General features: G+C 33.3%; 2 non-coding genes and 1 pseudogene across 2 annotated transcripts; 1 reads left to right on the forward strand and 2 right to left on the reverse strand.

Moving 5' to 3' along the window:
- Window positions 1-410: 410 nt before the first annotated feature.
- LOC121391862 lies at window positions 411-527 on the reverse strand. The gene has a single exon (XR_005960391.1). It is a non-coding gene; the product is annotated as a 5S ribosomal RNA (ribosomal RNA).
- Window positions 528-5,707: 5,180 nt separating this feature from the next.
- On the forward strand, window positions 5,708-5,826 carry LOC121391864 (annotated as a pseudogene).
- A 5,631-nt stretch (window positions 5,827-11,457) lies between these two features.
- Window positions 11,458-11,578, reverse strand: LOC121391861. Its single transcript, XR_005960390.1, has one exon. It is a non-coding gene; the product is annotated as a 5S ribosomal RNA (ribosomal RNA).
- Window positions 11,579-18,494: the final 6,916 nt, after the last annotated feature.

Here is an 18,494-nt window from a genome sequence, read left to right on the forward strand (position 1 = left end):
ATTAGTCATACCAACAAAAGAAAAAACTAAAGCGCCTGTACTCTTGTCTTTTAATTTCTATACATGTGTACACGTTTACAATGTTCTTGGTGATCTATATACTGGTCAATGACTGGCTATTTGACAAAGGATACAATTGTAAACATGATATATCCTCTGGATATCAAATTATTAATTTGGGAATTCTGGCCACAGTACAGGGTTGTTCAGTTTTTGAAGCTAACCTGTGATCTTAAAAACTCTTTCTCGTTGTATGATCAAGGAGTTAAGGAGTAGTTAACACTTATATATAATTTAGCTTTTGACTCTTAGTTTTGTATTTTAAAGTACTCTTAATTATTACTATTTTTATAAAAAAGATTTTGAACTAAAAATGGCAGTAAAAAAAAGGAAAAAAGGAAAAAAAAAGAAGTCTGCAGCACCAGCAATTCCGGGCGGTCTCCCATCCCAGTACTACGCTGGCCCGACGTTGCTTAACTTCAGTGTTCAGATGGAACTGGTGCTTTCAACGTGGTATGGCCACAGACGAGCGTGAATGAAAAAAACAGTATTTAACAAGCATTGCGTTCATTTTCTAACTAGATATTCAACCCTTCTTTCCATCAATTAAGACGTCTATTCATAAATGATGCTAATAGTTCTTTTTAAATTATTGTCAACAAAGGTCTGCAGTACCAGTAAATCCTGGATGCTTCCCATCCTAATACAGGGTTGTCCAACATTATTGCTTAGCTCAGAATTGTATATATGTGTTATAACACTAGAAGTGTGCTAGAATTTATATTAAAGTGTGGTTGATAATCAAAAGTGGTGTAGTGTAATTTATATGAGATTATTTTTATTTGTAATACCTGCTGGTTCTCTCTCACCCCCACTATAATTAGGAAGACTAGAGTTAATTTGAAGGGACTAGTTTTTGTGGTCTCAATATTTTAACTGATCATGTAACTTTGAAATTCAGGACTACTGCATAGACTGATAAATTTACAATTAATAATTAATCTTTAATTTGCCTATTGTTTTTTTGATTTTGAGATTGTTTTCATTATTATTTTCACCAAAAAGTGATAATTGCGCTTTTATCAATTACTACAGCATTATTTCCATTACACTGCCAATACACCAATACTCAATACTTAACAATATATGTCATTACATTTATATTATAACAGTTATTAGTAATAACTGCTTATTACAATATATATTATTACACTGACAACAACAAAGTCTCCAATCATAATTAAATGAAACTATTAGTTATTTTAACACCACTAGAAGGTGTTATACAGTACCTTGGACCAACATTCCACTTTGTCATTAGATGTACAATTCTCCTAGTTCCAATTGGCCTTAGTGACCTACCAAGGAATGTTGTCATACTGGCTCCACATTTCCAGAGTTTGACCAATGTGTCAATGGTTCCCGAAGTCTCCATTGCTACTGAGGTAAAGAAATGCAATCTGTGGGGAAATTGTGAATTGAAATTACAATAGTTCCCTTATCTATTGATACTAGTCTATATGTTAATACACCAATACTTTACTATATACATTATACGTCATCACACGATATGTTATAATACTTACACTATATGTCATTACACCACAACGTGTCAACGACAGTGCCTCCAATCACAATTAAATTGGAACTACTAGTTATTTTACTGCCACTAGAAGGTGTTGTATAGTACCTTGGACCAACATTCCATTTCTTCGGTAGACGTGCAAATCCACTAGCTCCAATTGACCTCAGCGACCTAGCAAGAAGGTCGCCATGCTAGCGCCACACGTGCGGTATTTAAGTACCGCCCTTCTAGTAAGGGTAGGTACGCAACAAAAACAACAAAATAGGTTTTTAAGTTAGTAGTCGTATTCCGCAGTCATTCAACTTTTTCATGGTTCCTATAATAGATACAGTGTTACATCTTCTGATAGTAACAGAAAGTCTCTGCAATAGCTCAAGTATAGAAAAAACATAGGCTGCTCTTGACTTTTGCCATCTGGCCAATGGGACCTGAAGTTTCTATAGTATTTACCACTGGGCAAAGAAGTGCAATCTATGGGAAATAGACCAGATGGAATAACAATAGTTCCATGGGAAAAGTGGGATGTCCTAGCTTAGTATGAATTAGTAGAGATATTCTGATACATTTTGCAGTGTACTTTAGCTACAATAGAAGCTGGTGAAGTGGCTGCTATGGTTAAACCTTAAAGAAGAAAAAACATACATAGTGAACTGAGTTCATATTTCATGCACTGTCAGAAATTTTTGGTTAAATGTTAGGTATCCTCAAGAAACCTGAAAATAGTAAAAACATTTGTTTCTACAAAAAATAAGGATTAAATAATGTGTGCATCACAATTATTGAACAAGTTCCAAGTCATATTTGCCCTGACTTCCACAACGATAGCGCTGTTGAACTCCTATAATACCCATTCAACTGTAACATCATACTTACGTGAAGCACTACCACATACACTAACTACTGTGCCTAAGTTTCCAGCACCACCATCTTGATTAAAATAATTCCAATTAGGTCCACGTTTCACCCGATCTCCAATTAAAACACCTAAGCCTGTCTCGTAAGTTGCTACCTTTCTACCATTGTGGACTGTAGATGGTACCCACGCTAGTTACCTGGATGGCATATAATGATTACTGGCTACAGTAATGCTGAAACATTTGGACACCTGAAAATGAGGAACCAGTTTGATCTCAGCTTAAAGTTATACTTTCCTGCCTGTGTTGGTGTAAATTCAACTTCTAACTGATTGTCACTAGCTACTATTACAGGACAGGAAAAAATTAAGTCATTAAAACAACATTTGCATTGCCATTTCACAAGATTTGCTAGTGGATTATTTAGAATGTACATCAGAGTATTTTCACACCTGTTTTGAAATAGTTTTTTTGAAGAGTTCCCTGTGTTAATGCATCTTTGTTAACTTTAGATATTGTGAGAGTTCCAAGACTTGTTTTTAAAACATTAGAAGGTGATTTTTTAAATATGATGTGTGGAGTAGAAGAATCAAATATTACTGACACATCAATATCTTTACTATCAAGTTCAGTCAGACTATGAATGAGCTGATTCAATAAAGACAACATTTGTCCTTTACTTTGTTTCTGATAACGTTACTAAAAGCATGACTCGTCTTAACTTGAGCTATCATAACTTCAAGATGATCTGTAGTTGCCATATTGTCTTTCTATCTTCAGTAAATTTTGGACTCAACTTGTTTTACAAGCTCCTTCTTCATGCTTGTATTTTTGTTATATACTCATCACAGACTTCATTTATCTCTCCTTCTAGTGTATCTCGTTGACTACATATTTGTTGCTCATATTTCTTAACAAAAGTAAGATGACATTGAAGTTTCTTCTCTTTTTCCTCAATATTAGCTGTCATTAATCTAATCCATTCCATCAAGTCATCTTGAACATTCTTGAAGAAGTCATAGCTATGTCCTTTATGAATAGTCTCTAACATACACATACAACATACTAGTGTATTACAGGTCTTACAAAAGATTTCTAGCTTGTAATCAGAGTGCTTAGAACAATATGGATCTTGCTTAATTAAATGAGCAAGAGTTGAGGAATGAAATGAGGCAGCCTCTTCTAGCAAACTTAATGTATGAGTAGATGAGCTCTTTTCCACGTTATGCATATCATTACAATATTGGCACAAATACTCACTACATTCATTACAGAAACTTACAGCTACCTCACCAGTTATGCAGAAATCACATGGCTTGATGTTCGTTTCAGTAATTTTAGCAGCCTCTAACTCTGGCAAAATGGAGAGATCGCAGAGATAGCTAGTTACACCCCCTTTTGGTATCTTATGTTTAACTCTACATTGAGGACAACTCAAGTCACTCTTCTGACCATTTACAAGACCTTGTAGACATTTTCAAACAATATGTATGAAGACAAGGAAGAACACGAGGATCACTAAAGAATTCCAAAAAAATACTACATTTGAGATTACTACCAGCACAATAGCGCCAACAGCACAATTAGCCATATTGCTAATCCAACTGAGCATGCGCATAATAGTAAACTAACGAGTGCGACATAGCATCAAACTTTTGCATATAATAAATTATTACAAGGTAATCAATTCGTCGAACTAAAAAAAAGACACCGTAGCCATTAAAAACATACACAATTACTACTGAACAACTTCCCAAAATTAACAATAGTCAAGATTTTTTGAAATAATATTGACAGCTCACTTTTACTTTTAAATCATATCCACTTCCAGGCTCACAAGTACCAAAAACTGTAGTACCCAAACTATCAGCATCATCACCTTTATTACCATTACATTAGCCATGTCATGGTTTCATTCAAAGCACCAGCAATAACAGTCTTTCCTTTACATTAGTTACTATCTCTTCACTTCAACAACAATACTCCTTTCGCTCAACATAGACAAGAACGACGGACGAGAAAGTATCTATAACGCGTCTAATAACCGCACGTGCATTTATCAATAGCATGAATAACTCTTGATAAGTCCTGAGGGTAAAAAGAGATGTCTAATGGTTAATTAGTCAACATAAAAGCTAATGTTTGCTTTAATGTTGACTAATTAACTTCATTATATTGAGCATTAATCAAGTAATTCATTAGCGTTATAAATTATACTATCAGTAATAATAAATATTATTTTTAAAAAGACAAATAGCAATTAGTTAGTGTTAAGAGTATCAAATAGAAACATGCAACATAATAATGGCTGTTGATTGATGGTTAGTGATATGAGATTAGTATACAAATTTCTTTACATTATATTTAGAAGAATTGATGGAACTACTGGATTTTACAGAGTGGGGAAGAGAGTTCTAGAGAGAGAGGGCAGATTGAAAATGAGTTTTGCAGAGTTGATGTATGAGAGAAGAGACACATACAAGAAGCATGTATGGGAGAATAAATACATTGAGATGAAAATAAAGAAGATTATTAGCATTTAACTACAATATTAAAGTTAAGCATATATATAAGGACACATTAGGTGTATATGTATGGAGTTTGATGTACATATAGCTAGCTGAGGATAAATGCTAGCAAAACATATAAACATAGCATTTAACCTTATATGAATTTTTGTGATCTGTACTATATTGTTTATTATTATTATTAATCTTCTGCTGTCCTTGGCCATACCATATTGAAACCACTAGTTCCCATCTGAACACTATAGTTCAGCAGCATCAGACCAGCATAGTAGTGGGATGGAAGACCACCCAGGAATTGTTGGTGATGCACATTTTTTTCTTTTTAATTTTTGCAATATGTACCGACTTTTCTGACAATAACTTTAAAAAGCAGATAATTGTTACTTAATGCTATTAATTGTTGTCATTAGAATAGTTCATGAATACATGTCTCTTAATTAATGGAATAGAGTACTGTAGTTGGTGAATTTAGCTGAGCATTGCTTGTTAGACCAATGATATGTGTCATATCCTGCCTTCGTAACTTATAAATATTCATAACATATTTTGTATTTAAGCCTTTGTTTTTGCATTTTCAGTCAGTTAGTGAATGAGTTTTGTTAGTGCAATTCTTATACTGTTTTTTTTTGAGTCATTGTGTTTTCATTTTATTCAGTAGTTCTTTGTGAACTGTGATTGCGTGCATCTCGGTTATTTCATATGACACTGGGATAAATACCTGGTTCTTCTTATTGATTAGTGTATGCGGTCATACCATGTTGAAAGCACTGGTTCCCATCTGTACTCTGAAGTTTAAGCAATGTTGGGACAGTGTAGTACTTGAATTGGAGACTGCCTGGGAGTTGCTGTGCTGCAGACTTTTTCTTTTTTCTTTTTTTACTACATATCCATTCTTTTGTTCAAATTTTTATGAAAATTAATAGTAACAATTAAGATATCTTAACAATACAAAACTAAGAAGCAAAGGCTTAATACTCCAAGATGCCTTGGAATTGATAGAATTACTTACAGGGAGAATGGTACTGTCACGAAAAATTTGGTCCGGGTGCAAAATTTGGACCTAGGACCAAATTTGGCAACAAAAAGTCTGCAAAATTAAATTCCGCCTTGCAATATTTGGACCCAGGCGTCTCAGACTGGTAAAGAGAAGTGGAATTTGACACATACAAATTGATTTATCACTTCTTATTTGTATGTACTTAAATGGAGAGCTTTAGCCACCTGGTGAAGTTTTCAAAGTGTCAAAAAAACCGATGTCACAGCAGAGAGAAGATGGGAACCTGACAGAGGAAGCAATAAACTACATAGAAAATGGAACTTATGGCTCAGATTGTTCCGCTAACAGGAAGAGAAGCATTAGGAAAAAGGCTGGCAAACTAGCAATGAAAGAAGGAGAAGTGTACTATGAGAAGAAACCAGGACAAGTTTATATTATTTTCTCAGTTTCTTTTTTATTGTCTTAAAATAACTAGCAATGAAAGAAGGAGAAGTGTACTATGAGAAGAAACCAGGACAAGTTTATATTATTTTCTCAGTTTTCTTTTTTTATTGTCTTAAAAATAATTTATGATAATATTTCTGTTTTCAGTGGGTGAGGTATGTACGATCAGAGACTGAAAGTTACGAATTGTGCGTTGTTGCCATGCTGACCCCACATCTGGACATCTTGGTGAAAAAAAGACCTATAATAGAATTATTGAGAGATTTACATGGAAAGGAGTCATGAAAGATGTGAAGCAAGTTGTAAGTGATGTGTTTTTCTTAATTATAAGTTGTACTGTGACTTATTGTAGGTATCTGCATGTGATGAGTGTCAAAGAACAAGAGACAAGTTGACAACTACAAGACCAGAGCTACACCCTATACCAGTTCATTCCCCATGGTACCACATCGGAATTGATTTTATTGGACCATTGTCGCCTGTGTCTCAATCAGGAAAATCGATATATTTTAACGATTAGTGATTATTTCACAAAATGGGTCACAGCAGCTGCTTTACCAACAAAAGAGGCTGTAGGAGTGGCTTATGAGTTGTTGAAGGTAGACAGATCAATATTTTAATCAGTGTGTCTTGTGTATAACTAGATATGGACCTATGATTCGTCATTGGACCATGAGATATGAGGGTAAACATTCGTACTTTAAACATCTGGCAACAGTCATGGGTAACTTCACCAATGTCTGTTATTCTCTTGCACTTCGTCACCAACTCTATCAGTGCTATTTGAATCTTAACAAAAATGAACTTCCAGCTGAAAAAATTAGAAGCTGGCCCAGGTTACAAAATAATTATTAAACATTGTTTTATCTTTATCTTAGGCACATATGTTACACTGCCAGACAATAATTTCTTTAACAGTGATACTGGTATTGATCGAAGTCAAACGTATGCCAAGTATGTTACTTGTCATTATATAATCTTATTTTATGTACACAATAGAGTCAACTGGGTAGTTGATGGAGGAATAAAATTTGAAAGTGGAGCATGTGTAGTACTTAAAGTTGATACAGAAGGAGAAATAACATTTGGTCAAATAATTAGTGTATACCTTGTTCATTATGTAGTATTACTGGAGGTGAAGGTCCTTCAAGTGCTTGACTTTGATCATCATTTTCATGCTTTTTGTGTTACTCGAAACCCCAGTCAAAACCTCTTTATATGGGCTTCCAAGTTACAGGATTCAAATGTATATGGGCTCTATTCACAACCATTGACTCGTATTAGTTACAGTGTGACTACCAATAAGTATATTGTTCTTAAGTATTCAATACCTTATTAAAAAAAAATTAAGTTTCATTCATGTGAACTAAAGTCAGTGTCATGGCAATCAATACTGTCTCATGATAACCTCAAGTGGTCAAGGTAACATACTGGTGTCATGACAACACCAACCGTGACACTACATGGTGTCATGATGACACCTCCTTTTTAACAGTGCAAAGTATAGAAAAAACATAGGCTGCTCTTGACCTTTGCCATCCTGGCCAATGGGTCCTGAAGTTTTCTATAGTATTTGCCACTGGGGCAAAGAAGTGCAATCTATGGGAAATAGACAGATGGAATAACAATAGTTCCATGGAAAAGTGGGATGTCCTAGCTTAGTATGAATTAGTAGATATTCTGATACATTTGCAGTGTACTTTAGCTACAATAGAAGCTGGTGAAGTGGCTGCTATGGTTAAACATTAAAGAAGAAAAAACATACATAGTGAACTGAGTTCATATTTCATGCACTGTCAGAAATTTTTGGTTAAATTGTTAGGTATCCTCAAGAAACTGAAAATAGTAAAAACATTTGTTTCTACAAAAAATAAGGATTTAATAATGTGTGCATCACAATTATTGAACAAGTTCCAAGTCATATTTGCCTGACTTCCACAATGATAGTGCTGTTGAACTCCTATAATATCCCATTCAACTGTAGCATCATACATACGTGAAGCAGTACCACATACACTAACTACTGTGCCTAAGTTTCCAGCACCACCATCTTCATCCAAATAATTCCAATTAGGTCCACGTTTCACCTGATCTCCGATTAAAACACCTAAGCCTGTCTCGTAAGTTGCTACCTTTCTACCATTGTGGACTGTAGATGGTACCACGCTAGTTACCTTGGATGGCATATAATGATTACTGGCTACAGTAATGCTGAACATTTGGACACCTGAAATTAAGGAACCAGTTGATCTCAGCTTAAAGTAATACTTTCCTGCCTGTGTTGGTGTAAATTCAACTTCTAACTGATTGTCACTAGCTACTATTACAGGACAGGAAAAAATTAAGTCATTAAAACAACATTTACAATGCCATTTCACAAGATTTGCTAGTGGATTATTTAGAATGTACATCAGAGTATTTTTCACACCTGTTTTTACAATAGTTTTTTGAAGAGTTCCCTGTGTTAATGCATCTTTGTTAACTTTAGCTATTGTGAGAGTTCCAAGACTTGTTAAAACATTAGAAGGTGATTTTTTAAATATGATGCGTGGAGTAGAAGAATCAAATATTACTGACACATCAATATCTTTACTATCAAGTTCAGTCAGACTATGAATGAGCTGATTCAATAAAGACAAACATTTGTCCTTTATTTTGTTTTTGATAACGTTTTACTAAAAGCATGACTCGTCTTAACTTGAGCTATCATAACTTCAAGATGATCTGTAGTTGCCCATATTGTCTTTCTATCTTCAGTAAATTTGGACTCAACTTGTTTTAGAAGCTCCTTCTTCATTGCTTGTATTTTTGTTATATACTCATCACAGACTCCATTTATCTCTCCTCAAGTTTATCTCGTTGACTACATATTTGTTGCTCATATTTCTTAACAAAAGTAAGATGACATTGAAGTTTCTTCTCTTTTTCCTCAATATTAGCTGTCATTAATCTAATCCATTCCATCAATTCATCTTGAACATTCTTGAAGAAGTCATAGCTATGTCCTTTATGAATAGTCTCTAACATACACATACAACATACTAGTGTATTACAGGTCTTACAAAAGATTTCTAGCTTGTAATCAGAATGCTGAGAACAATATGGATCTTGCTTAATTAAATGAGCAAGAGTCGATGAATGAAATGAGGCAGCCTCTTCTAGCAAACTTAATGTATGAGTAGATGATCTCTTTCCACGTTTATGCATATCATTACAATATTGGCACAAATACTCACTACATTCATTACAGAAACTTACAGCTACCTCACCAGTTATGCAGAAATCACATGGCTTGATCTTCTTTTTCTTTTCGGTAATTTTAGCAGCCTCTAACTCTGGCAAAATGGAGAGATCGCAGAGATAGCTAGTTACACCCCTTTTGGTATCTTATGTTTAACTCTACATTGCGGACAAACTCAAGTCACTCTTCTGATCATTTACAAGACCTTGTAGACATTTCAAACAATATGTATTAAGACAAGGAAGAACACGAGGATCACTAAAGAATTCCAAACAAATACTACATTTGAGATTACTACCAGCAAACAATAGCGCCAACAGCACAAGTAGCCATATTGCTAATGAAACTGAACATGCGCATAATAGAAGTGTTGACGTAGCGTCAAGTTTTGCATATAATTATTACACGATGTTCATAGTTAAAAGTTAAAAAAGACACAGTAACTACTCAAAACCTTAATCAATGCACAATCAACACTGAACAACTTCCAGGACATATTTTCCTTTACTCCCAAAATTAGTAATAGTCAAGACTTTCTGAAGCAATTAATGTTGAAATTGTACTTCATTTTTATTGAAATTGTATCCCGTTCACAAATACCAATTACTGTACCCAAACTACCATAATGAATGAAGAGAAGAATAGCACTGCTCCAGTTGTTTGGGGACATTTTCAAAGCAAAGTGTTGTGTTTTGCAAGAATTTCAGAATTGACTGAGAAGATATTGGTGAATGGATCACATTTAAATACAATATTGCAGTTACATTATGTTTAAAGAACAAATGTAGGTATATATGTATGGAACTTGATACACATACCTAACTGAGGATAAATGCTTGCAACAAATTGTACTGCAGTTTAACCATGCATGTATTTTTGTGACCTGTACTATGTTGCAATTGATTATTGCATTATTAACTTTCTATTGAAAACATCTTTGCTGTCTGTTGCCATACCATGTTGAAAGCAACAGTTCCCATCTGAACAATAAGTTAAGCAACATCAGGCTAGTATAGTACTGGAATGGAATGGAAGACCATCCAGGTATATTGCTGGTACTTCTGCCTTCTTTTTCACTAATTCCTTCTTATTTATTAACGAAAATAGTAATAATTCAGATGTAATTAAAAATACAAACTATTAGACGAAAGTTTAATTATAATTGTTAGCATACTCCTTGATGCCATGATACAGTCATATATATACAATAAGAAAAGTACATCATTGTTTTTAAGATCACAGGTTAACTTCCATAATTTTCAGAAGCTAACAAACAATATTAGCTGTGGTCAGAATTTCCAATTACAAATAGTAGATAATTGTTTCCGTAACATTAGTATTTGATTTAGATACATCAATGAGATACCAAAATGATCATTAAGAGATTATGTCATACCAACAAAAAGAAAAAACTGAAACGCCTGTACTCTGTCTTTAATTTCTCTACATGTGTACACGTTTACATGTTCTTGGTGATCTATATACTGATCAAGACTGGCTATTTGACAAAGTTACAATTGTAAAACATGATATATCTCTGGATATCAAATTACTAATTTGGGAATTCTGGCCACAGTACAGTGTTGTCAGTTTCTTGAAGCTAACCTGTGATCTTAAAATCTCTTTCTCATTGTATGATCAAGGAGCTAAGGAGTATGTTAACACTTATATATAATTTAGCTTTGGACTCTTAGTTTTGTATTTTAAAGTACATCTTAATTATTACTATTTTTATAAAAAAGATTGAACTAAAAATGAGAGTAAAAAAAGGTAAAAAAAAGAATAAAAAGGGAAAAAAAAAAAAAAGAAGTCTGCAGCACCAGCAATTCCCGGGCGGTCTCCCATCCCAGTACTACGCTGGCCCGACGTTGCTTAACTTCAGTGTTCAGATGGGAACTGGTGCTTTCAACGTGGTATGGCGCAGCAGACAAGAACGAATGAAAAAAACAGATATTTAACAAGCATTGCGTTCATTTTCTAACTAGATATTCAACCCTTCTTTCCATCAATTGACGTCTATTCATAAACGATGCTAATAGTTCTTTTAAATTTATTGTCAACAAAGGTCTGCAGTACCAGTTCCTGGATGCTTCCCATCCTAATACAGGGTGCCCAACATTATTGCTTAGCATTGTATATATGTGTATAATACTAGAAGTGTGCAGAATTTATACTTAAAGTGTGGTTGATATATCAAAATTGGTGGCTTTGTAATTTATTATGAGATTATTTTATTTGTAATAACTGCTGGTTCTCTCTCACCCAATATAATTAAAAAGACTAGAGTTAATTGAAGGGACTAGTTTGTGGTCTCGATATTTTTAATGATTATGTAACTTTGAAATTCAAGGACTACTGCATAGACTGATAAATTTACAATTAATAATTAATCTTTAATTTGCCTATTTTTGTATTTTTGAGAGTGTTTTCATTATTATTTTCACCAAAAAAGTGATAATGCGCTTTATCAATTACTACAACATTATTTCCATTACATGCCAATACACCAATGCTAATACTTACAATATCATGTCATTACATTTATATTATAACAGTTATTAGTAATAACTGCCAATATATATCATTACACCGACAACAACAAAGTCTCCAATATTAAAGGGGGGCAGACATGCCAAAATTCAAAAATACTTTTTTTGCATAAATGAAATCTTTGACATGTCCAATTCACCCTAAAAATATTTCAATAATTTTAAAAAATTGTTATCACTGTTAAAAGCAAGCTTCTTTTCGAAGCGCTTTCAGGCTTCTTCTGCAATTGCAACGTTCTTCCTATTAGGGTGGGGCTCCCTTGTGACGTCACAAGGGGAACGATGCTAGGTGCAAAAGTAATGGTGAAGACTTTCAAATCGATCTATCTAGTCAGTATTCCAGCACATTAAGCCTCTCCTACTCTTCTTCTTCCTTCAATATGACAGAAAGCAGTGACCTGCGTATGTGTGGAATCTGACCTCGAGAAAGGCTCTGAGAAGATAGTTGTTCCATAACAGTATGAACCAAGGAAAGTGGCTCTGAGTCAGAATCATCATATGACGAGTCTCAGAATGACGAGAGGTTACTAAATACTGAATGGTTAGTCTCTTGTGTCTGTTAGTCAGCTATATAATGAATAAGAATTAAGAAGGCTACATGAGCTATCTGAGCTAACTTCAAAATATTGTGTTGTGTTATAAACACTATTATATTTACCTGTAAGTGTAAGTGTGGACATTGTATAGTCATGCCTACTGGAGCTTAGTGCTGAACATGAAAGATTTGAACTTGTTTGCCTAAATGTTTGGGTACTACAAGCAGGATATTTCAGTTATAGGCAACATGATATAAGTACGTACAAGGTTTTATTGAACTCACTTACAGTAAGCCATTACGTACACCCAATACAGATTTATCTCCTATCAAGTTTACTAGTTGGTGTTGGGTTGGAAGAAAAAATATGTGTTGTATTGCCTAGCTGTGTTCTCAACAAATTTAGGACAAAGTTTCCTGCTCATTATGTTGGGTTCAAATATCACTAACTCAATGACATTAATATATAGTTAATGACTCAAGAGTAATGATATTTATTATTTCCATAACAAAAATAAATAATAACATTATTGAACTAATGTTGGAGAAGGCTGAAATGACTTCTGTGGCTCTTGATAGCAGAAGTTTTGTCAGGTTTATCATAAGTACTGCTTAAAGGCCCAGGAACATTGGAGGTTGAAGATTGAGTGCCTCCATCATGTAGAATTGCATGGTTGCTTGAAGAAGGTCATCAATATAGTCTGGATATAACAAGAATGTAATTTTGTTAGCAACATTTCATAATAGATAGTAGCCAAGTCCTTCATGTTCAGTGATACAGGATATCTGTGCTGAATCTGCTCCATTTTCTGGACTGTAGCATTATCTCACAACAACATATATGCACTAAGCTCCAGTAGGCATGACTATACAATGTCCACACTTACACTTACAGATAAATATAATAGTGTTTATAACACAACACAATATTTTGAAGTTAGCTCAGATAGCTCATGTAGCCTTCTTAATTCTTATTCATTATTATAGCTGACTAACAGACACAAGAGACTAACCATTCAGTATTTAGTAACCTCTCGTCATTCTAGACTCGTCATATGATGATTCTGAATGCATACTGTTATGGAACAACTATCTTCTCAGAGCCTTTCTCGAGGTCAGATTCCACACATGACGCAGGGTCACTGCTTTCTGTCATATTGAAGGAAGAAGAAGAAGAGTAGGAGAGGCTTAATGTGCTGGAATACTGACTAGATAGATCGATTTGAAAGTCTTCAGCCATTACTTTGCACCTAGCATCGTTCCCTTGTGACGTCACAAGGGAGCCCCACCCTAATAGGAAGAACGTTGTAATTGCAGAAGAAGCTTGAAAGCGCTTCGAAAAGAAGCTTGCTTTTAACAGTGATTAAATTATTGAAATATTTTAGGGTGAATTGGACATGTCAAAGATTTCATTTATGAAAAAAAAGTATTTTGAATTTTGGCATGTCTGCCCCTTTAAATTGAAACTATTGTTATATTAACACCACTAGAAGGTGTTATATAGTACCTTGGACCAACATTCCACTTGTCATTAGACGTACAATTCTCCTAGTTCCAATTGACCTTAGTGACCTATCAAGGAATGTTGTCATACTGGCTCCACATTTCCAGAGTTTGACCAATGTGTCAATGGTTCCCAAAGTCTCCATTGCTACTGAGGTAAAGAAATGCAATCTGTGGGAAATTGTGAATTGAAATTACAATAGTTCCATGGAAAAGTGGAAAGTCAATAGTATAGGATCCTCGTTGTCCTGATACATTTGCAGTGTCCAATTCTACTCTAACCACAAGAGTAGCTGGTAATATGGCTGCCATTGTTTAAGAAGGAAAAGCATAGTGAGCTCATATTTCAGAAATTTTCATTAAAATTGTTAGATATCCACAAGAAGTTAAAAAAAGTAAAACTTTCATTTCTACAAAAAAGGAATTTAATGATGTTAGCAGTCAATATAACTTATAAAAATAATTAATTACTGTAGAATAAATTAATATATTGGGTCTAATTTTACAATGACATTGAGATAGTCCAGTTACTATTAGGATATACATTTATATTATTACATGTGTATTAAGTCCACATCATACTAGCACGGGATAAATTGTGTATATATAATATGAGTTAGCTTGTTTAAGATGCTTTAACAATCACCTCTACATTTCATGATATACTTGAATCTCCTTGCTTATATAGACAAAACAATTGATAGATTGCCTTCTAAGTCCAAGATCATCCCAAACATGGTATAATCATACTCAAATGCATTAACTCTTATCTCAAACTTCCACATTAATTATATACAATTTGGCTGTTTATGTACATGTAGTTATTTGGGAAAATACTATTGTTAGCATAATATTTTATAATGTACTTTTTGTTATAGTTGGTATTCATCTGACTTATCACTACTTAATAGTTACCGGTGACCCACTCATCCAAAAAACGAAGAAAAAGATCTTGTTACTCAGCTAATTAAAATTATCTAGCTGTGAATGGAAGGCAATTGCTACTGTATATATTAGAAATTCAGAGAGACAACCTACATTATAGTTCTGAAGAAACAAGAAAACCTTTTTAGTGTTATTGATAGCTGGTTAAATACTATACAAACTGATATTACATGTCAAGTGGTTTTTGATGTAGTTGAGTAACTCAAAATGAATAAGGAATAAAGATGCATAAATATCTAAGAGTCTTAACAAATTAAACGTTATATTAGCAGTAGCAGGCCTAGTGTCTGTTATGTTGATTATATTTGAAACTACTTTTTTAATAAAATAACTATTACTAATACCAATATTTATACTGAAATATGGAAAGCTGTGAACTCTAGTTGATTTGTACAGCTCACCTAATCTAGTCAAGTAATGTTATGAATACAAAATTGTATTGTCTATTTTGAATGATAAATAAATCTTCATATAATTAGTATGGCACTTTCATTCCAAAATAGTTTGATATGTAGTAATTAATTTCAATTAATTAATAGTATACATTACTTTAAAATAAAACAATTCCTTCAATATGTAGCTAGAAAATTGCATCAAATTTTTAATTAGAACATAATTTAAACACTAAAATTGAAACATTTAACTATCCAACCATTTGTATTCTTACTTACCCTTTCATCATAAATTTTGCATATTAAATATTCTTGCATTTGATGATGTAATATCAGAAAGAGAGAGAGAGTAAAGTTAACCCAAATACAGACTCTTAGTTTAGTCTTTCACTAACTATTACTTCTTTATTATTAATTATGTCTACATGTAGATAAACTCAAGTATCCATATCCATTAACAAATAAAATATCATTATACGATACATAAACAATTGATCTCTTTTCTGTAAGCATTCACCAAATGCTTTGACCACTTCAACAAGTTTAGTCATAAAGTCATTCTCACCTTGTACACATAATTATATTGTGACAAAATGATACACATTGACATTATGGATCATGTAGCAGTTGAGTAAGTGTACATACCTTTATCTAAGCATGCACTTGTAATACTGTATCATATATTGCTGTAACCTATAATAATTAACTGCATTTACATCATTTATTATTTTTTCATATGCAAGTACTTTATATAATTTCAATTGCATATATGAACACAATTTTCTGGTTTTGTTAGCTAATATTGACTAGAGATAGAATCTTACTCAATGTTTATGTTTGCTTCTCTCATTTCATGCATACCTATTTATATCCTTGCCTTCAATGACATCAATATCTCATCAGAGAGAGAGAGAAAAGAGAGAAAGAGTATGGCTAAAGTTATGTTCATGTCTTTCACTAATGAATTCCTATTTATCTCAATGTACACTTCCTTATCATTTAGTATGCATATAGAAAATTCCACAAGTACATGTATTAACAAATAAAGCATCATTATACAGTTGATCTCTCCTTTATATGAACACATGCACTTACAAAATGCTTTGATTACTCCAAGAACATTAACACTTAGGTTTGTTAATATTGTGTGTGTGAAGTATTCTGCTTATTACATTCTTGTCTTAATAGCTTAATTGTGATATCCATTTTCTCTTTAGATTGCACATGCATATCCGTCAGGCAGTTTTCCAATTAAAGGTATTTGCAGGCCACATGGCAAAAAACTATTTATTAACCCATAGTCCTTTGATGCAAAGAAAGAGACGATTGCCAGATTCTCAATAGAAGTGATTTGATCTTCGTGTTCTTGACGTCATAGATAAAAGAGTTATACTGACTTAACTTAGACCCCTTGAATAAGGTAAGTAAAGTTGAATTTTAGTCACTGTCTTAAATTGCAGCACTCAGTCATTGCTTTGTTAAGACTGAGCTCCATCCCTTAGTTGCCACACAAACTATTGAAATTTGGAGTTGTAGTCTTAAAAGCTTTGTTTCTGTATTAAAGATAGGAATTGTTGTAATTATGTTCTGTAAAAGCACCCAAATCTGGCCTGAAATGTACTGCTATTGGAAGCTAACAATATTTAACTTTATATTAGTATAATCACAGCTTGTAATGTGTCTTAGTACAAAGTTTCTCATTGTTCATCATTCACCAGTTACATTGAAGCATTTAAGGCTGAACATAAGCAGAAACTTGCCAGCCATAATACTCTACCTTTTTGTATTAATATTGTCTATTTTATCATAAGTGTAGAAGGATTAATAAACTTGAAATTTTGCAAATGTCACATCCAGAGTACTTCGTAGCCTCGTTGTCGATTTCTAATGGTTCAGTCTCACCCCAGAGCCTGAGTAGGGAAAGTAAGCCTTTGCATTGGGGAGGGAGGGGGGCATGACAGTGTAGGAACAAGACAGAGGTTTGCAATGGAGAAATGCATAATCTTTAAAATTTCCTTTTTTGAATAAACTATAGTGGTTTTTATTCTATTACTAAAAATTTAAAAGTGAGTGGCACATTCAAGATAGTTAAAGGGAAAAAAACTTTCAATCCATGTTAATACAGAAATGTTTGATATAATACCAATGTTGTGTGAGGAAGTCTGTGCACGTTTGACAGCTAAGTTAGATTTGATGACATTGTATTTGAAATATTAATTTGTTTTCTACAAGATTTCATTATTGCTTTCATTGCTAAATGATAAAATGTCGAACTGGTGATTTCATATAGTTCCCTGAACATCATCAAGCTGTCATCTGTCTATTTATATCAATGATATACTGTTGTGAATGTAAACACAATTATAATTACTGAACTCAATCACTTAAGTAGTTGTGATCCTGATGACATTGAAAGCACATAGTGACTCTCAGATAACTGTCGTGGAGTAGCTCTAACTCAGAGCACTTGCCTTTTTTCTCTTATTATTGTGTTTAATAAGACTTAGCTTCTATTAAATTTAATATTTCTGTGAATAGAATAAACAATGTCACTTGCAAAGGACGATATTTCAAGAACAGTGTATTCAACTAGTACTAAACACAACAAAATGGCAGCCAGGAAGTACTCCAGATATTATTAACAATAATTGCATATTTTGACAAACTCTTTTAATTCAATAGTGATGTACTGTCCTCTTTAATAAAATGTTTACTTATTTTAGGTGAATTATAAAGAGAATTTCCTATCATGAAGCATGGCTGCTATAAAAACGCTTTTTTGGTAAAAGAAACAAGTAAGTTTATATACTGGTATGTACTGTAGTATAGTGCAGTGTATATCTCTTATCAATATATATAATAGCAATATATTATAATAGCTATCCAGTCCATCTGAAAAATGTGCATTGTGAATTTATGTA

Source organism: Gigantopelta aegis, unplaced genomic scaffold (genome assembly GCF_016097555.1).
Source record: "Gigantopelta aegis isolate Gae_Host unplaced genomic scaffold, Gae_host_genome ctg3029_pilon_pilon:::debris, whole genome shotgun sequence".
Lineage (NCBI taxonomy): Eukaryota > Metazoa > Mollusca > Gastropoda > Neomphalida > Peltospiridae > Gigantopelta > Gigantopelta aegis.